At 41.6% G+C, this 21,445-nt stretch overlaps 1 long non-coding RNA gene across 1 annotated transcript; it reads left to right on the forward strand.

Moving 5' to 3' along the window:
* The first annotated feature begins 3,886 nt into the window (after positions 1-3,886).
* On the forward strand, positions 3,887-19,668 carry LOC116552404. The gene is made up of 3 exons (XR_004269368.1): positions 3,887-4,012; positions 15,015-15,176; positions 19,300-19,668. It is a non-coding gene; the product is annotated as an uncharacterized LOC116552404 (long non-coding RNA).
* Positions 19,669-21,445: the final 1,777 nt, after the last annotated feature.

A 21,445-nucleotide genomic window follows, 5' to 3' on the forward strand; every position in this document is an offset into this window, starting at 1 on the left:
ATCCCACTTGGTTGGGATGTGTAATTCTTTTTGTACTTGGACGGATTTGATTTTCTAGTATTTTGTTGAAGTTTTTCATCTATATTTATGAGAGATATCAGTCTGCAGTTTTCCTTTTGTTTCATGTCTTTACCTGATTTAGGTGTTTGGGTAATCTGGCCTCATACCTGAGTTAGGAAATGTTCCCTCTGTTTTTGGAAGTTGTTATAAAGAATCGTACTATTTCTTTTTGAAATGTTTGTTAGAATTTACCAGTGAAATCATCTGATACAGTACAGTGCTTTCTTCTCAAGAAGGTTATAATTTATTGATTCAATTTCTTTAATAAATAATGCCTGTTCAAGTTGCCACTCTCTACTTGTGTGAGTTTTGGTAGTTTGTCACTCTCAAGAAATTTATTTATTTCATGAAAGTTATCAAATTTGGAAACAGAGTTGTTCATAGTATACCTTTATTATTCTTATGCCAAGGGGATTTATTATTGAATATTATTTCAATTCTTATATTGATGATTTACATTCTCTCTCTTGCTTTTGGTAATTCTGGCTTTAGATTTATTAATTTTATGATCTTTTAAAACAACTCACTTTTTGGTTCTTTGATACTTTTGCTGATTTCCACAAATTTCACTACATTGTATTTTCATTTTCATTTACTTTTCAAAGTATTTTAAAATTTCTTTGAGACCTGTTTTTGACCTATGGGATATTTAAGAGCACATTATTTAGTTTACAAATACTTGAGAATTTTCCAGCTATCATTCTGTTACTAATTTCTAATTTAGTTCCATTGTAGTCTGAGAACATGCTTTGAATGAGTTTCTATTTTTTCAAACTTAAGGTGTTTTTCAAGGGCCAGAATGTAACCTATCTTGGCAAATATTCCCTGTGAGCTTGAGAAGAATGTGGATTTTGTTATTGCTGACTGAAATATTTTTTAAAATGTCAATTAGATTAAGTTGATTGATAGTGCTGTTCAGGTTATTCACATCTTTACTGATTTTCTGCCTGCTTAATCTATCAATTCTGGCAGTGGCATGTTTAAGTTTAACTATAATAGTGGAGCTGTTTATATCCCTTTCGGTTTGGTCAGCTTCTTCCTCATGTATTTTGACGCTCTGTTGTCTGACATATTCATGTTTATAATTACATCTTCCTTGAAAATTGACCCTTTTCATCACTGATCTTCCCTGTTCTGAAGAATGCTATGTTTGAAATTATTACAGCTATTCCTGCTTTTTCATTCATGAGTGTCAGCATGTTACAACTTTCTCCATTCCTTCAATTTTAATTTTTCTGAGTCTTTGTATATAATATGTGCTTTCTGTAAACAACACATAGCTGGATATTTAAAAACAAACTCATTTGACAATTTTCTAAAAATAATTTCTCAAGCTATACGCTTTAAAGTGCTTATTGGTATAACAGGATGAATGTCTACTATGTTGTTAACATTTCTCTATTTACTCCATTCATTCTTTTTTTTTAAATTTCCTTTTTCTGCTATCTCTTGTTTTATTGAGCATTTTATATAATTCTATTTTATCGTTTCTCTGAGCATGTCAATTTTAATTCTTTTAACATTTTTTTCATGTTTGCCTTAGAGTTTACAGTATTTATTTTTACACGATCAAAAGCAACTTTCTAATACCACTGTACCTTGTCACATGCGGTGCAGATGCCTTATGCTAGAGCAATCCCAACGCACCTCTCCTATCCCTTGTGATGCTGTCATTTATTCAACTTCACTGTGTGCTATAATCTCCCAGTGCATTGTTACTGTTATTACTTTAAGCTGCCAGTTATCTTTCAGATAAATTAAGAATACAATCAATTAAAATATGTTGCTTTCATTTATTCCTTCTCTGACAGTCTTCATTTTAAAAAATGTAGATCCTGGTTTCTGATCTCTGTCCTTTTCTTTCTGGACACAGAACTTCTCTGAACATTCTTGCACGGTTGGTTTGCTGGCAATGAATTATCTCAGTTTTTGCTTGTCTGACAAGGTATTTGTTCTTCATTTTTGAAGGATAATTTCATGGGATATAAGCATTCTAAATTGGTTGTTTTATTTCCTTCCATCACTTGAGATACTTCAATCCATTTTCTTCATATTTGCATAATTTATGATGAGGAACACTGTCATGTTTATCCTTGATTTTCTATAGATAAGGTTTTTCCCTCCACCCCGATTTCTTTCCAGAATTTTTTCCTTGTCTGATTTCTTGAACTTTGAATGTTCAAGAAAACTATGCCTATGAAGGAACATATGTGTGTTTTGGTATTAATCCTACTTGGTGTTCTCTAAGCTTCTTAGATGTGGGTCTTGGTATTATCCTTAATTTTGGAATGATCTGGGCCATTATTACTTTAAATATTTCTTCTGATGAGTTCTCTTTTTCTTCTCCTTCTGATATTCCAATTACACATATGTTACAACTTTTGAAATTGTTCCCAAATATTTGGGTGTCCCTTACTGTTTTTGTTGTTGTTATTTTTGCTGTTCGTCTGTTGTCTTGTTTTTGGTTTTGTTTTGTTTTCACTCTTCTTTTTTGGTCTGGAAGTTTCTATCGAAATAGCTTCAAGCACACTGATTCTTTCCTTGGCTGTGTCTAGTCTGTCACAAGCCCATCAGAAGGATTTTAAAATTTCAGCTACAGCGCTCCTGATTTCTAGCATTTCCTTTTAATTCTTTCTTAGAATTTTCATCCCTCTGCTTGCATTACACATCTGTTTTTGCATGTTGTATAATTTTTCCACTAGTGTTCTTAACATACTAATCATGGTTATTTTAAATTCCGTGTCTGCTAATTCCAACATCTGTGTCATCTCTGAGTCTGATTCTGATGGTTACTTTGCCACTTCAGACTATTTTTTTTTTCTTGCCTCTTTGCATGCCTTGTAATTTTTTTTTGAAGGTTGGATAAAAAGAATGAAGTTTCTTAGGCCTTTGTGTGAGTATTCATGTGAATCTGGCTGGGAGCCAGGCTGCTGTTTTAATGTTTGCTGTGGCTCTAGGTGTTAGAGGCTTCAAATTCCCCTAGTGTCCTTGTTTTTTTTTTTTTTTTTTTTTTTTCTTTTTTTTTTTCTTTTTGCTTCTTTTTTAACTCTCCTTCGAAAGTCTGTGACTTGCAGCAGTTTTAGTTGTGCTCCACTGCTATATGGGAGCTCTGCCGGGAGTGGGAGGTAAGGGGCAGAGGAGGAGGCATGTCTGTAAGGTTCTAACTGAATGTTGGTGACTTGGTGGGCTTGTATCTGTGGGCTGTGACCTTCACCAGTGTTTCTTCACGGGATAGATTTCCCCTGCTTCCTGGCTGTAGCATTGCCAATTTATTTCCTTAAAGCCTGGCCCCTCGTGACTAGTTTTCCCTTTAAGTGAACAATAGCTAGAGATTTATTAATGCCCTTAACCCACCTGTGTTTTTCCCTGGAGAGTGAGCCTTTGCTACAGAGAAGGTCTGGGTGCTTCCCCTCTCCCACTGCCTTTTTTTTGTACAAATGTAATAGGTACACATTGTAGTTTTGTTATGGGGATATACTGTGTAGTGGTGTAGTGTAACCATCACCCAGATAATGCGCATTGTACCCACTAAGTAATTTCGCATCCATCACTTGCCGCTCACCCTCCCACCCTTCAGAGCCTCCAGTGTCTATTATTCCACACTCCACATCCACCTGTACATATGATTCAGCTCCTACTTATACACAAGAACATGCAGCATTTGACTCTATTTCTGAGTTATTTCACTTAAGATTTTGATATTTCTTCCCTTCCCCCTGCCATAGCCATAAGGGATCTTTCTTAGATCCTCACCATGGAAACCTGGTGTGTGTCCAGGTAGCGAAGCCCATGGACGTGTGGGCTCCCTCACGCCTCCTGCCATGCTGTGGTTTCCAGAAATTTCTCAGCCTCTTGCTGGTCTGCACTAAGCCTCCAGCAACTCAGACGACGGTGTATGTGCTTCCTCCAGTCCGTGGCTCCAGCAGCTCCTGCTCCAGGTACACAGACCGTGGTGGGTACATAGCTCCTGTTGTGCCTGTTTTTCTAAGATTTGGGGGTGGTGGTTTGCCCTTCAGTCTCATTTTTCTGATGAGTCTAATTTAAAAAAAATTATTTTCAGTTTGTTGAGCTTCTAAGAATGGATGGGAGTATTGACTTCCAAGTTCTTTATTTGTCAGAGCTGAATCAGGAAGTCTTATGGGTTATGTTTGAGCTTTTTTTTTTCACCTTTGGTTTTCTTGTTTGACTGAAGTTTTCTGGCATGCTTGCCTTTCCTTCCTTGTTTCCTTCCTTCCTTTCTTATTTCCTTATTTCCTTCCTTCCTTGCTTCCTTCTCTCCCTCCCTCTCTCCCTTTCTCCTCCTTCTCCATCCTACTTACAATTAACTGAGAGCAATTTGTAACTGTGAACTGATTTACTTTAATTTATTTATTTTCTTAATTTAGAAAATGATGACCCATTCTGTCATCACTTTTCTTTTCCTGTCCCATTCTTTTTGTTTCAGAGACTTAATCGGTTTATCCCGTAAATTCTTTTCTGCTTATTTCAAAGGCTGGGCCATCTCTGTGTGTGTGTGCCTGTTAATTGCACTTTTCTCTTCATTATGGTTCCTATTTTTTTTTTTTTACTTCTCTTCATGTTTAATAATTTCTAACTTTATAGTGAGTTTGTTGGTTGTTGCATTGTAGAAACCCTGGATTTTGATTTCTTCCTCTACAGGATGTCATATTTGTTCTGGGAGGCAATGTAATCACTAGATGAACACTTCCATTTAGTTCAGTCTTGTCTAGGGACAAATTATTTAGCTTTTGCTCTTAGCCTGAGGATGAATCTATTAGTCCTAGGATGTGATGTGTATTCCCACTGTGTGACTCTTTTTGGGTTTCAGTGGGAAGTTTGAGGCATTCAGCCCGCCTGTCTAACTTGGTGAGACTTTCATGCCAAAGCCCAAGGGAATGAAAAATGGGAAAGAAGTGGAAAACTGGGAAACCACAATGGAGAGAAATAAAGCAGTTAATAGAATAAACACAGAAGATGATCTAGGCTTTGGATTCTGTAGAAAATGTTCTTCATCAATGTCATAAAGTTCTGAGTCATTATCTTTTCAAATTTTATTGTTTTCTTCTCTATCTTCTTCCTCCTCTTTTTCTGGTAGTCAAGAAACATCTGTACTAGTCCAATTCATTCCCTCTGTTCTCTCTCCCCTGTTATTTTTTCTATACCTTTGTCTCTCCATCTTTATGATAGGTATTTATTTTCTTTCTAATTTATTTTCCAATTTACTGATTTTCTCATCAGCTATGTCTAATCTGTTGGTGAAATAACATTGAATTTATCTCAGTTATTATTTTGTCAGTTCTAAAATGTTTTTAATCCAAATTTTAATTGGTTTTTAATGTATATGCACACATACATACACTAGTGTCTGTTGTGTATGTGCATGTGTGTGTGTGTCTGTGTGTGTGTAAGTGTCTACCTATTTAAACAAGTGGATTACTGTCCTTTCTTGGGCAAAGCATATATATTTGGCCAAATATTTACAAAATTCAAATTCAGTATCTTTGCTGTAAAATGTTTACAAGTTTAGAACAATGTTTACAATAGTAAGAAAAAAATTCTTATATAACACTTTAACACCTTTCATTCATGTAAGTTTATTTGATCCTCATAATCTTATTATGTGAACTAGTCAGTTATTCTTAGTCCCATTTAAGAAATTTAGCAACTGAAAATCAGAGAAGTTAAGTGATTTTCTGTTTGTTTCCTTAAAAACATTTGAATACAAAATTTCAACCTTGTCTTCTGTTTTAAGTTATAGCTATTTAAAATCTGTGTTGAACATCTATGCCTCCTTGAATTTTTTTCTATTATATGTTTCTGTTAGTCTTCTTTTGTGAGCTTTTATTTCTTTAAGTGTTTTTCTGTTTTAAATCGTGTCTGGATATGGTATTGCCAATTTGTATGAAAGGATATTAGGTCTAGAATATTATTGCTTTCCTTCAGTGTAGATTTACATTTATTTTGCAAGATGCTTAGCTACACAAACAATGTGAGATTACTTCTGTCTAATTTCAGGGCTTGAGATTGTTTTAAATTGAACTGAAATACTGTGAGAGTCTGCATTATATTGACCCTTGTTCTTAGGGTGCAGCCCTTGGGAATCAAATCCAAGAGAAGGACTTCACCAGGATACTTCCTGCATAGAGCCTGGCAGGCTCTGATGCTAATCTCCATCTCTTTAGCTTTAAGAACATTTTAAATGTGCCAACATGCACCTTGGCCACTCAACTTCCCCTGAATTTGGCATATGTCCCTAAAGAAAAGAAGTAGCCTAGAATGTCTGGTTCATTTGCCATGTTACCCACATCTGAGCCTGGTAATTCTTTACTATTTTGTTGACTTTCTTGTTTTTGTATTTTGCACAGGTTTTCAGTTAGAGAGTACGCTTAATTATCAAGCCCACTGTTATTGGAGGCAGAAATCTCCTAAACTTGCTTTTATAATGTAGCCTTAGTCCTTCTTTTAACACTAATAATTTTAAACGTTCTTCTTCCATAGTCTTTGACAAATAGTTTTATTACATAAATTATGGATCCTGTTCAATGTGTTTGCTGCTGACTCATAGAATATAGAATTTATAGAACCTTTCCCCTTCTGTGTGTGTTTTAATGTTTGCTTATGAGCTCATTTTCTTCCTTTGTTCCAATTTTCTCAGGTCCTGAACATGATACTATGATATTATTTGGATTTTCTTTGCTTGAAAGTCCAGGACTTCTGCCAATTTAGAAATTAAAAGTTACCATGTTGGCCGGGCGCGGTGGCTCAAGCCTGTAATCCCAGCACTTTGGGAGGCCGAGGTGGGTGGATCACGAGGTCAAGAGATCGAGACCATCCTGGTCAACATGGTGAAACCCCGTCTCTACTAAAAATACAAAAAATTAGCTGGGCATGGTGGCACGTGCCTGTAATCCCAGCTACTCAGGAGGCTGAGGCAGGAGAATTGCCTGAACCCAGGAGACGGAGGTTGCGGTGAGCCGAGATCGTGCCATTGCACTCCAGCCTGGGTAACAAGAGTGAAACTCCATCTCAAAAAAAAAAAAAAAAAAAAGTTACCATGTTGACTTAGCATTCCCTTTACACATGAAAACATTAAATTTAATCTCCTAACCAGTGTCTGGTACTGATGCTGCTTAATTTCTCATGGATTGAGATACATTTTTCCATTGTATAGTCCCAGTGACACATAAACGTCCTCATTGCTGTCATAGGCTTATGAACACTGTTCTTCTAAATCTGCTGCTGAGGAAGAAACCCTTCATGGTGTTGAATTTTTGCAGGATTCTAGATTATAGCTTTCATGGCTAAGAAGACATGGCTACATCTTCTAGCCATTTAGTCTCATATCCAGTTGCTACATCTTCATGTTTTTCTGGGGCACAGCACACTCTCACATTTTATCTCCCTGACTTTGAGTTCTCTTTATATGTCTAGTACCTGAAGACAATCTTTCACTGTAAGTTTGACTACCTTGGTTATTATTTATTTATTTTGTTGCATCTAATTTAGCTTCCATTTGTCTTTGTAGTGGAAGAAGGATACAAATTATCTCAACCCCATCCATATTCGGGGACTTAATTTGTAAATGATATGTTTGAATTCATTGAGAAAGGTAAATATGATACAAAGTGCTAAAGGAATAAAAACTTCATAGCTGTTGGAATCCAAGGTAATGGCTGTAGAATGGCGTTATCACAGGGCACAGGGCGGGTTGTGCTGTGGAGCTCACCAAGCCAAGTAGAACCTGGACAGTAATAGTCTCTACCATATTCCTGTTGGAAACACCAATGCAGTTTTAGTAAAATAACACAATTTATAGTATTAAATTCAACAAAGGCATGTAACTAATACGTTAAGATTAAAATGACAATTTAATTTGTCAACTTGTTTTCGTTTTATAGCTGCATAAAAGCTACAGGCATAAAGATTTCCTATTTGGATTTATTAGTATTTTTCTAAATTTTCAAGTATCAGTATACTAAAAATTATATTAACACTAGAAATGAAAAGGCTTTAATTGAAAGTAGTATACAGATTAACAAGCTTGCATAAATTGTCTATACCATAAGAACCTTGGAACATACATGGAAAATGTTTTCTGCCATATGTTTCAAATTGCGAGTTGTGTTTTTATACCTCTATGCCAACCTAAGTTAAATAGGACTTAAAAAAATCATCTCAGCTAACTACGAAATGAAACAAAGGAGCTAAAACTGATGATTGAATTTAAGTCATAATCCTAAGTAAAATTGGGTCACAATTAGCACTAAGTTTTTGGAGATTCCGGGCACTGGTGTCTCGTTTACGGTGTCGGACCATGAGCACAAGTGTGTGCAGAAACCGGCTGGGCAGAGCTTGGGAGGGACAGGGATGAGGAGTGGCTATCAGGCACTTCTTAGAACTCCCTGGGGTTGGTTGCGTCCTTTTTGGGGACCTTGGCCCCTGACTGGAGAGAAGGCAGAGAGAGCCTGTTTTGGGAGAGGTGGAATGCTGCAGTAGTTACAATATTTGGCAAGTCTTATGGCAGAGGCCAGAGTCTGCAAAATCCTCCTTTATTCTCTTCCTCTTTACTTCTTCTGAAGCCACTTCCCATTTGTAAGGTTTTTTTTCTCTGCAGTACAGTGTGGGGAAAAGTCTGGTTGTAACATTTCCTTCTGAACCCCTGCCGCTTCTCCCTTTACTCTGTGCTCTCTGGACCCATTCCAACATAAGCACAACAGCACAAAATCTTAGGAGATGTTCTAAGGGCCAATTACTTTTCAGTACAAAGAAACAGAAAGAATAATTCCATAGCCAGTAATGGAAACGTTGCACATTTTCACCTAAATTTGGGTCCTCTTTGCTCTGTCTTTGGTCAGATGGAAATGAAATCTTCCTGTGTCTTCCTGCTTCCATTTTTCAAGACTTTTCCACTTGCTTGTGTTGCTCCTGGGGCTGGAGCCCATCTGTTTCCTGTTTCTACTTCTTTTTCCCTTGTAGCCTTCTGGAAAAGGACCAGAGGCAATTCTGAACTGTAGCTCCATGGTGCAAACATCAGAGCTGCCCTTTCACAAGTACATTGGAGATGAAAATAGGGGCTCCGTTACAAAGGTCTTTCAGAGTGGCAGCACAGGTCTTGGCGACCTGTGGGGTGGGCGTAGGATGGGAGGGTTAAGTAGAGGGATGAGAAAGGATGGCACATTTTTAGTTTACCTGACTGGGTGGATTGGAGTATGCTCCGGACGTATCTGAAAAATGGATGACACTTCAGTGATAATGGGAAGGTCGAGAGGACAGCTGCAACTAAAACAGAAGCATTGCTGTGACCACATCTGTGCTTTTACAGCGGGGAGCTCAGGAGAGCAGGAAAAGGACCAGTCACAGCAGGGCACTGAGATATTTTGGGGGCAGGTAGGTGTCAGGCTTTTCTCATCCCACCTTCTTGATGGAGAACCTGAGGGGATGGCTTGGGTGGTGTTGACACTGCAGCCTGCAGCTTAGTCAGAAGAGGAGAAGAAAGCAAACACTGCAAAGGTTGCTCATACCTCTCTACTCACTGCTTTGTTGTGACAAGGAATTCAATGAAACCACCATTTTCAAAAATCTTCTCTTCTGAGATATGAATGCTGTTCCTTTCTCTGCCTTTTTTTTTCCCATTAACAGGAAGAAGAATTACATCTGAGTCTAGCTCCAAAAGCTGCAGCTATCATTTTGGCTGCTTTCCGTGTGATCAAATATTGAAGGTGAATGTAGGAAAATCAATAGCAGGGTGAAGGTGCAGAGTTATGTAAGAGCCGCATGAATGAAACATTAAATGCCACAAAGCAGGAGCGGGCTCTGATATCCTGAACCTAGTGCTGTGCTGCTATTTGGACTCTGTTTTGGACTTCTGAGAAATCAATATGAAAAACCATATTCCAGGAACAACTTAAAAGTGTCCACTGACCTCCAAGCAAGACCCAGAATGCTTGCATCAATTAGCTTGTGGCCTGGGAGAATTGCCAATATCAAATGAGAGGGACGACAAACTTTCCAACATCACGGGAGAAACATTTTCCGCTCAGAGCCTCAGAGTGCAGCATGGCAAGGGGCAGCAGCACCCAGCATCTGCAGGCATTTGGGTTCATGAGAACATGAAAAGCAGGCATAGCAAAATGTTGAAAAATGTGTAGTTTAGACTTTACAAAAAAATGGCAAGTATATTACTTTTAAGTACACAAATTGACTCAAGCTAGCCACGGTGAGTGCTACCTTTGAGGGGTCTTGATTTCATGAGGGATTATTCTAGCTCAAATATGACTACCCTGTTGGCATTAATGGTTTTTTTCAGATATATCTAAAAGCAATTCAGTTTCTTGAGGAGTAAACTTGTCTTTGTTTTTGTTACACGTTTTAGGTTAGACACTGGAGTTTCGAAGAGCCCAGGGAAGTGACTTTTGCATGGGCCTTTTGCAGATGGCTGCTGGCGGACCCCATGCTCTGGGTGGCTGTGAGGACAGTGGTGAACAAGGGCCATTTGTGAGGATGCACCCAGCCAACCTCCTCTGCAGGCTCTGTTTGCAGATGTTGATTCACCGACAGCCTATTGGGCTCCGGGAGGACCATCATTCCCCATAACTCCCACACACAGCATTGACTGGTTCCTGCTGGAAGGCACCTAGAGTCTAGGTGGGGGTGGCTTCTGCAGACAAATCAGCAAGACCATGTGACAGGGACCGCAGTATAAGTGACCACAGGGCACATGGGAGTGGGGTACACAGGGAGGGAGCAGTTTGCTCTGCTGCAGTGGAAGTGGGGGCGCAGGGGTGCAGAGGTGCATTTATCGGTTTGAATTTTGAAAGAGGAATTGGCTGAGGAACTCCCCAGCCCCAGGGAGAACATTGATCTATTAATGAGGGGTCTACCCCATGACCCAAACTCCTCCCGTTAGCACCCCACCTCTGACTTTGGGATCAAATTTCAGCATGAGGTTTGGCGGGGCAAATATCCAAACTGTAGCAACATCTGTGTGTGGGAAGGTAAGAGCATCCTTTTTTATTTTTTTCTTTGAGATGTGGTCTTGTTCTGTTACCCAAGCTAGAGTGCAATGGTGTGGTGAGACACAGCCTAGTTCTGTCAACCAAGCTAGAGGACATATCACTGCAGCCTCAACCTCCTGGAGTCAAGCAATCCACCCACCTTAACCTCCTGAGAAGCTGGGACCACTAGTGAGTGCCACCATGCCTGGCTATTTTTTTTTTTATTGTTTGTTTTTTTTAAATAGAGACGGGAAAAGGATCCAAGATGAAGGGGCAATGAAGGGCTAGGCCGCTGGATGTGAAGCTGTGTCCTGCCTTTAGGGGCCTGTGTGGATAGGGTGGGATTGCATAGTGATGGCATGTGAGTATCTGTGTGCGGGGAGTGTATGTTGAGGGGGAGGATCTTTCATCTGGGATCACGACGGATGGAACCAGACTGATAGCAACAACAGGAGCTATGATGGTGGGTGGTTTTTATGCCCCTGCAGATACATGGATTTTATCCTACTGACTGTGAGAGTTTCAGAGGTAACACAGAGTTCTCATGTATCTTTCCTCCAACTCCCCTACTATCAAATCTTCTATTACTTCAGTATATTTGTCAAAGCTAAGAAATTAACACTGGCAATACCATTAACTAAACTACAGCATTTGTTAAGGTTTCATCAGTTTTTCCTTTAAGAATCTTTTCCATGCCAGGACCCAGCCAGGATCCCATCTGCATTTAGTCCTCATGCCTCCTTAGTCTCCACCAACCTGTGACAGTTCCTCAGTATTTCCTCAGTCTTTCATGACCCTGACACACTGGAAGACTACTGGCTGGGCACTTGGCAGAACGTCTCCCAATCTGCATGTGCATGATGTTTTCTCATGATCAGAGAGAGGCTATACACTTTTAGGAAGAGTTCCACAGAGGTGAGGCACCCTCCTCAGCATCTGATCATGGGTCTGGGATGTCCACAGGACTCACCACTGGGAATTTTAACCTGGATCGCTGTTGAAGGTGTGTGTGTTTGTGTGTGTGTGTGTGTGTGTGTGTGTGTGTGTGTGTGTGTGTGAGATTTCTTGACTGTAAAGTTACTATAGTTCCCATTTTGATTTTGGAGGAGATACTTTGAGGTAATGTAAAATCATTTTCCTCCTTAAACTTTTTCCCATGGGTTTTAGCATTCATTGGTGGCTCTTGCCTGCAACAATATATTTTTTTGAGAAGAAGTCTTGCTCTGTCACCCAGGCTGGAGTGCAGTGGCATGATCATGGCTCACTGCAACCTCCTCCTCCTAGGTTCAAATGATTCTCCTGCTTCAGCCTCTTGAGTAGCTGGGATTACAGACACACCATCGCACCTGGCTAATTTTTTATTTTTGCTAGAGACAGGGTTTCACCATATTGGCCAGCTTGGTCTTGAACTCCTGACCTCACGCGATCTGCCTGCCTTGTCCTCCCAAAGTGCTGGGATTACAGGCATGAGATACTGCATCTAGCCAACAATTTTTACCGTGGTGTTCCTATGGTGATTTTCTGGTTCCTTCATCTCTTCTACATTTATTAAATGGATTTTTTGTAGGAAAGATTTGCCAAATATTTATTTATAGAATCATTTATTTATAACAGTGTTCACTCATGGATATTTATTTGAACCTTTGGGTGACAATCCAATATCTTCATCATTATGGCTTTGGCATCTCAAATGCTTTCAGCTTTGGACATTGGCTGCTCTTTCTGTTTGGCTTCTATGCTTTTTTGATGTGCTCCTGCACATCTGTCCATCCATCCATCCATCCATCCATCCATCCATCCATCCAGCTGTCCATCCATCCACCCGTCCATCCATCTGTCCATCTATCCATCCATCCATCCATCCATCCATCCATCCATCCATCCATCCATCTGTCCATCTGTCCATCCATCCATCTGTCCATCCGCCCATCTCTCCATCTGCCCATCTGTCCATCCATCCATCTATCTGTCCATACATCCATCTATCCATCCATCTATCTGTCCATACATCCATGTATTTACTTACTTATTTTTGAGCACTTTTTTTACTCTATGGCACCACAATATACTGCATACTTGTCTTATCTTTCCCTGCCCCTAGCTAGAATTTTGTTTTCTTAAACAAAGAGTGGCGTGATAAGAGACATACTCAGAAAGTCCACTTTGTGGAGGACAGAAGAGTGTGTAGAGGGGGCAAGAGTCGCTATGCTCAAGCTGGAGCCAAGGCTGGGTGACAGGGTGGCAGAAAATGCGAGTGTGGCTGGGTGGTAAGAGCGCAGCATCGATCATTTCCCTGCCGGGTAGGGTGCTTTGTCTGTGGGAATCCTGAGGACAGGTGGATCCTGCGCCTTCATGGGATGGGAAATACAGTCGGGCTGGGCTTGGCATTCTCGGCTTCCAGCAGCTATTCTCTCTTTTGGGTTCTCAGCTCTCTTCTCTTTCTTCTCAGCTGTGGGGTGGGACGGGGGCGCTCTTTTGAGGAAGAAAGCGAGGCTTCGTTCAGTGTTGTCTCTGCTTTCAGCGTGGTCTTCTTTCAGTGTTGGCGCCCCTCCTTTCTTATCAGGGCGGAAATGAATGGGCTGGCTGCTTGCTCGGCAGACCTGTCTTGTCTGAGTGGTGTGAGGCTGACATTTCTTCTTGCTCTGCCAGCTCTGTGATAGGAGCCGAGAGATGAATATCACAGCGAAGGTAACTGCTCTCAGGAAGCTGACGATTCTAGGTCACAAAATAAACAAGTGAATAAGCAATCCAGCGGATTCCAAAGAGTGGGCTAACGTGGAGTCATGTGATGAAAAGGGAGGGGTTCATTTTGATCAAGTAGTTATCGGAGAGTCCCTTAAAGAGGAACAGTTGAGTGAAGATCTTCATGAAAGAGCTATGTAAAATCCAAAAAGCCACAGAAAGCTACCAACCATCTGCTGATTGAAGACCTATAAAATAAGAGGGTTTATATTTAAATTTGCAGCATCTTTACATTGCAGGCATTTTATTATTAAATTGCTTCTGTTTTATAATGTAAGCTCCCGGTACCATCTGGCTTCATCCTAATCTAAATTTAGTCCACTTCCCACTGAGGCACACGCATGTGCACACATGACCACACATGAACATGTGCAGGTATTTCACTTGTCACAGTGGCTTTGCCTGAACATGCCTGCTTCATGCCTTTGTACACACTGTTCCCTGTCTATGGAATATCTTTCTTCCCTCCTGTGTCTGCAAGCTCACCTCAAGTGTCACTTCTCTCCTGTGACTCACTCACTGAGAGCAGCTGCACAGAGACAGGGCATGACTTTCAGCTGTGCATTCTCCTGGCATTTATGTTGCTGCAGTCCAGGTCTCAACCCTGCCCTTGCCCAAGGTTGTCTAAATTCAAAAAGAATTACAAATATGACTGGCACAGTCAATTTCCTTATTTATGAACTCCTTCTAGAGGCCAGAAGTCTTACAAGCTCTGACTGTCCCAATTTAGGGCAATTTTTGGAATCAGCATCTCCTCAGTACTGAAGATTTTTATTTGCTTTTCCATCTCCTCTCTCCATCCCCCTCTACCTGCTGTGCTGGAGAAGGCTGACTATCATGGCCCAATTCTCCAAGGTTCTCTTGCCCTCTGCCTTCCTATTGGGTTTGGCCAGTGGCGCTGGAAGATGGTCTGCCAGTTCCCACCCATGAGGTCCTGGTACCATGGTGAATTTCTGCACTGAAGGCCACAGTTTCGTTGTGTCCTCTGTTGTCAGTTTCTCTTAACTCTGTCCACACCTCTGTAGGTGCTACCTTTCCTCACTTGACTTGTTGCTCATACTTAAACAAAGAGTATCCAGATTTAGATATTTGAGAAGCCAAAGTATAATAAAAATAATAAGCAATTATTATAATAAAACTAATTCCAGAAAAAGGAGTTCAATTGTTTTAAGGAACATTCCATCAAGTCCTTTATTTTCGTTTTCTATTGCTGCACAGCAAATCACCAAAGACTTGACAGTTTGAAACAGCATCCACCTATTATCGCAGAGTTCTGTAGGTTGGAAGTCCAGGCGTGGCTTAGTTGATCTTTCACCTTGGGATCTCTTGAGAGTGAAATCAAGCTGTTGGCTTGGCTGCTTTATTATCTGGAAGTTCTGGGTAACAGTCTGTTTCCCAGCTCATTGAAGTGGATGGCAGAATTCAGTTCTTTGTGTTGTAGGATGGAGGTCTCCATCCTGTCTCAGGCTGTTACATGGGGGCTGTTCTCAGTGCCGGGAAGCAGCACCTTTTCTTGCTCCACAGCCTCTCTGTCTTCAAAGGCAGCAATGGGGAATTCCTCTTGCGTCAAATTCCCCTCAATTCTGAACATCCTTCTCCAGGGACAGCCACATACTCTTAGGGGCTCCCCCAGTGAGGTGAAACCTGCAAGAACCATCCCCCTTACTTAAAGCCAACTGTGCCACAAAACATGACCTCACCACTTGAGTGATGTCCCAGCATCTTTGTAGGTCCTGCACACGCTGAGGAGGAGGGGGTTCCACAGGGAGGTTTTTTGGATCATTGCTGGTCATTTTATAATTCTCCCCACACAGTTCCAAAAAGTCCTGATGGACCATCAATTGTTTTCTTCTGCAGTGGAAAGAAAATGTGTGTTCTTTATGTTCTAGGCCTTTCCTTTGAAAAGAAATGGACAAACCAGGCTGCCTTCTGGATCACAGCCTTAGCCTTTGTGTGTGTGTCTAGGATTTCCCTGGAGGCATGTTGCTATCCTGGGAGGTATCTGGAAAGGTGGGAGATGGTTTTTGTTTTCATCACTACTGAGCGAGCTGCTGGCATTTGGGGGCTTTGGCCAAGGGTGCAGACCACTCCCACCATGCGAGGGAGAGTCTGATCAGGACTTCTGCCTATGTGGTTTTGTAGGAGAGGACACTATATGGTGAATTAGGATTTTGCTAACAGAATTATGTTCCCATTCCAGCTGACTCCAGGACAATACCCCCAGCTCATGCTTTTGGCAAACACTTTTGTCTGTCTTTGCACAATATGTCCATTTTTAGATAATGAGTGGGCTCTGGGAACCTTGATTTAGAAAAAGCCCTTAGGTGACATCAGTGACAGAGAGCTGAGACTCAGGCTGTGACAGAGAAAATGATGCTAGAATAGTCTTTGCATGGCTGCTGGGGGAAGGCTGGACCCACCGCTGGCAACGCTAAGTCCTGGAAGGCGAATGTGGTGCTTGGATAGGCTGACCCCTCCCCGTTTAAAATAGCTTCTCTCATTTTGAGGGGACCCCCAAATCCAGTGCATGGATGAATCTTCTAGATTTTGCTTTTACAGCCTCTCTTGAATCTGTCTCCCGCTTTCCATGGACACTTCACCTCTTGACCTGCAGCTCCTTCATAACCTCACACGGCATGTCAGCCACCATCCTAATCGCACCTGCTTATGACTTGCCCTGATGCTTCATTTTGTTTCTCTTTCCCAGGCGAGGGTCACCCCAGTTAATTCTCCATTCTGACAGTCTCAAGTCATGACGTCAGGTTAGCGATCACAACCCTTTAGGCCCACCTTGTTTCAAAATCCTTACAGGCAAGAGCGAGGCCTCTCCCATGTGCTTCCAGACCAGCTGTTTGGTACTGTCCCTAAGCCCAGCCATCACCCCGCTATTCACACCGGCTTTTCTGGGCTTGCTTTCTCCTTTGCTGTGCTTAATCTGGGTGTTTTCCTTAAAATGTAGCCTCTTGTCTTTGCTCATCGAAGTGGAACTCATTCTATAGGCACCTTACTAAAGACTTTGTTATTCACTAAGCTGTAAACATTTTCCTGAAAAGATGTCATTTGTCCCTGGCTGAGGTGGGGAGGTACCCGCTTTCCTTCTTTGAGTTTTCCTGTGTGCTCACTTCCATCAGGCATCATGCCTGGCTTCTCCTGCACAGTTTCTCAATCAGCATTTGCAGGGCTGGATTTCTTGTGTGGTTGCCACAGGGCTCATAGAGTTGAGTGTTGCTAAGTATATAGGTGGTTCTTTCCTTCTCTGAAGACTTTGAAAATAGGACATGAGACATATGTGGCATCAACAGAATAATGTATGCAAATGTCAGGGCTGCCCTAACTCTGCCATATCACGACGGTGCTGCGCTTTCAAGGGATAGGGATTTTCCCCACTTGTAAGCACCCTCAGACAGAACTCACATTTGTTATCTGTTTTTCAGTTCCCAAGGCAGTGTAGCATATGCTGTCTATTTGGTGCTCTTTATAACTACTCCATGGGAGTTGTATCATATGAATAATACATAGGAATAGTATCTGTTGTGCTGTATTTCCTACATACTCAATATTGCTTGGCATGGAAGACCTTTATCATCATGGAAAACTAATTACACAAAAAACTCAGTATCATAGTCTATATCACGTCTTTCTTCCCAAATCTGGCTGGAGCTATAATAGTCTATACAAATACAGCATCTGTACGTGTCACATAAGGATACATCACTTTTACTCAACATATATTCCCAAAATGGACGTGTCTCTAACCTCAGCTCTTTGCAATTGAGATGGGAGAAACTGCTGGCTTCTGTTTACTGATGTCATTCTTGAGGAATAGCATAGCCTGGGAGCCAGGGCCTCTATAATCTTTCACACGTTTCTTCCCTTACACGGCTGGTTAATATGGGAGTTAAAGATTTAAATTTTTTCTGCAGGTCTCCATTTGTTTCACAAAGGAACAAATATCCAAAGACCCTGCCTAAGTTTTCATGTTGGGACATCTCTGGGGAGTGTGTGAGGAGCAGAGGGGAGCCCGCTTCCAGCCACCATGGAACATACCCATATTCCAGGCTACAAGTGCTGAGAAAGAGATCTCTCCCACCTGCCACCGTTATTGGAAGCAACGGGGCTGTGGTGCAAAGTCATTTTCGTCTTAAATGAGTCCCTTTGTTTGCTGGGCTTGCGCTAGCTGGAGTGCTGCATCAGGCCACGTTTGTGAGCTTGCTGTTGGGGTTCAACAAGTGGGGGCTACATGAAACTCTCCTGGATCTTCTCCAGGCAGCCCCGGGGGCTCTAGGCCTGGTGTCTGGGCAGTGCACCCCCATGTCTGCTGCTCCTTGTGTAGGTCGGTTTCTCAGGAAGAGGGTTTGTACACGGTGTTTGCTACGGAGGGCCTACGGGATCACCAGCTGGAGAAGGGGGAAGGAAGCAAGACTGGACAGAAGGAGAAGCTGGGCTCTGACACAGGCCTGATGGAGACGTTGGTCACCTCCACGAGGCTCTGGAGCTAACTGGCCCATCAGAGTTGTCCTGACTTAGCCGGTAGTTCCTAACCCTGCCTTGATCAGGTGCCAGTATGAGCCTCCTTTAGAAAAGGCATGCTCTCGGGTGAGGAGGTTCCTATATTACTTTGTTTTCACAGTGCCTATAAAGACATACCCGAAACTAAGAAGAAAAAGAAGTTTAATTGGACTTACAGTTCCACATGGCTGGGGAGGTCTCAGAATCATGGTGGGAGGTGAAAGGCACTTCTTGCATGGAGGCAGCAAGAGAAAAATGAGGAAAAAGCAAAAGTGGAAACCCCTGAAAAACCCATCAGATCTTGTAAGACTTATTCACTATCACAAGAATAGCACAGGAAACACTGGCCCCCATGATTGAATTACGTCCCCCTGGGTCCCTCCCACAACACGTGTGAATTCTTGGAGTTAAAATTCGAGCTGAGATTTGGGTGGGGGCACAGCCAAACCATATTAGTTCCTACAGCTGGATCCATCCTTGAAGAAGCAGATGAAAGTTGTGTGCCAGCAAGTCCTTTTGTGGAGAGGTGTCTAAACTGTGCCATTATTTCCATCATAGCTTCCCTCCATACCATCCACTCAGTGTGGTTGTGTTTCCCCACCAGACTCAGAACGTGTCTTAGACCACATTATGCTGCAGTAACAAGAATCCCCATCTCTCGGTGGTTGCAAGGGTTACTTCTTGCTTATGCCAAATATCCAGCGCAGGTTACCTGTGCCTCTGGTTTGCAGCCTCTTTACTCTGAACCCCAGCTGACATAAGACCTGACCTTGGACATGGCTGAGCTCCACCAGAGAGAAAGGAAGTCCACACAGCCATGCCATGGCTTTGAAAGCTTCAGTTCAGAAAGGCCAATAGATTTCCTCCGACATTTTATCAGCCAAAGCAAGCCACACAATCATGCCTGCTGCCTGTGAAGAAAGGAGTGTAATCCTCTCACAGGTTGGGTGCAGAAAGGGGTCAGTGACTATTTTTATAATAATATGTTCTACAGGGAAAGCACGGTGGCCATTGGGCACTTGACGTTGAGCTAGAACTCACAGAAGTAAGACAGCCCTCAAAGGACATACACACGTTTGTGATTTAAATCACATTTTCATCCTAAATGTGGAAGAACTAATCAGAACTCTTTCAGCCAATGGGCAAGAAGCAGAGCAGAGCTCAACTGGAAGTAATGCTGTACTGAGAGTGACCTGTTCATTCTGTCTTTGATTCTCTGACTTTTCTTTCTTCACATGAGGTATTTGTATTTGTTTTTCCTTCTTTTCCAAACCTGCTTTCAAAAAAAGCACTTGACAGGCAATGGTCTTTAACCATGACCTCTAGCAAAAACAAACAAACAAACAAACAAACAAAAAAACAACAAAAAAAACTTTTTCTGTTATAATTTGGTACACTCAAAAACTAAAACAAAATCTTTACATCACTGTACTTACTCTTGCTACAGATGCATTTTAATATTTCCTATTCTATCCCAGCCTATCCTCTGCAAAATTGCTAGTTGTGACCAATAAATTGATGAATTTTATAGACCTCCAATGGTTTGTATAATTTTCTATGCTTTGCTGTGAAATTTTTATTTATGATTTTTATTATGCTGATGTAGTTATCTTCTAATCCTAGTTTGTAGAGTGGTTTGATCACTAAAGACTGAATTCTTGTTCTCTTTATTTGAGATAATTACGGGGTTTTCCTCTTTAATTCTACTAATGTCGTATATTACCTTGATTTCTGTATGTTGAACCACCCTTACATTTCAGAAATGAATCCCACTGGGTCATGGTGATTTTTTTTTTTCTGAGACAGAGTTTTACTCTACTGCCCAGGCTGGAGTACCGTGGCTAGATTTCAGCTCACTGCAGCCTCCGCCTCCTGGGTTCAAGCAATTCTCCTGCTGCAGCCTCCCGAGTAGCTGGGACTACAGGTGCCTGCCACCACACTCAGCTAATGTTTTGTGTTTTTAATAGAGATGGGGCTTCACCATGTTGACCAGGCTGATCTCGAACTCCTGACCTCAAGTGATCTGGCCACCTTGGCCTCCCAGAAAAAAAAAAATTGTATGTTGATCTTTGTATGTTGAAGTACCCTTATATTTCAGAAATAAATTCCACTGGGTCATGGTGAAAAATAATTTGCCATACACTGGGTGGCTTAAAACAATAGAATTTGATTCTTTCACAGTTATGAGACCAGAAGCCTAAATCCAAGGGATCATCAGGGACGTGCTATCTTTGAGGGTTCCAGGGAGCATCCTTGCCAGGCTGCTGGTAGTCCTTGGCTCATAGCTGTGCCACTCCAGCCTCTGTCCCTGTTATTGTGTGGCTTCTTCTGCAGTTCTTCTCCTCTTGTAAAGACACCAGTCATATGGTATTATGGCCACTCTAACAGCCTCATCTTAACTTCAACCCAGTAGGGTCATAATTAAAAATTTGCAAAGAGCAGCTTGTGAAGGTAAAATGCCTGATACTTAAGGCTACTACTGTTGCAAGTTATCATTTCAAAAAGGCTCAAAATCTCAACGTAAAGAAATGGAATTCCACCCTTTCAGTTTTAGCAGTCCTTCATAACCCCCAAAGATGAGTTAGTAATGTTAGGTGGGTTGCTAGGCAGACATGCAGGGTAGCACAGCCTCCCATCACTCCCCGGGATGTCAGGCAGCCATCAAGTGATGGTCAGGCAGTTGTTAAACTGTCTTTCCAAAATAACAATTGGTTGTAGCCAGCACCAAGGAAAGGCAGTCTCCCAATGAAGAGAAAACACCTGAAGTTGATAATCAACAGCTTCCCAATAAGATCTCAGGACTTGGGCAAGCGCACTCAAGCATGCGTGCTAAGAGGCAAAATGGCAGAGTTTAACCAGTATATGATCTTCCTCTAAGAACACTCAATTGGTAAGGAAAAAGCACCTCTAATGAGCATACTCACAACTTCAGTAAACACACTGCACCCAACCTTTCAAGTTGCTTACACCCCATCCCAAGGAAAAAAATCAAGGGAGAAGAAACATGAATCTCGGAACCATGCCAATGTGTAAAACCCCCAGGCCAAGGGTTGGATGGAGTGCTTGGATCTCTCAAGCCACCCACTGGGCTCTCTTCCAGTTCTACTTTACTTCCTTTCATTCCTGCTCTAAAACTTTTT

The sequence above is a fragment of the Sapajus apella genome, unplaced genomic scaffold, assembly GCF_009761245.1.
Source record: "Sapajus apella isolate SASKATOON/1434 unplaced genomic scaffold, GSC_monkey_1.0 scaffold11, whole genome shotgun sequence".
In the NCBI taxonomy this organism is placed as follows: domain Eukaryota; kingdom Metazoa; phylum Chordata; class Mammalia; order Primates; family Cebidae; genus Sapajus; species Sapajus apella.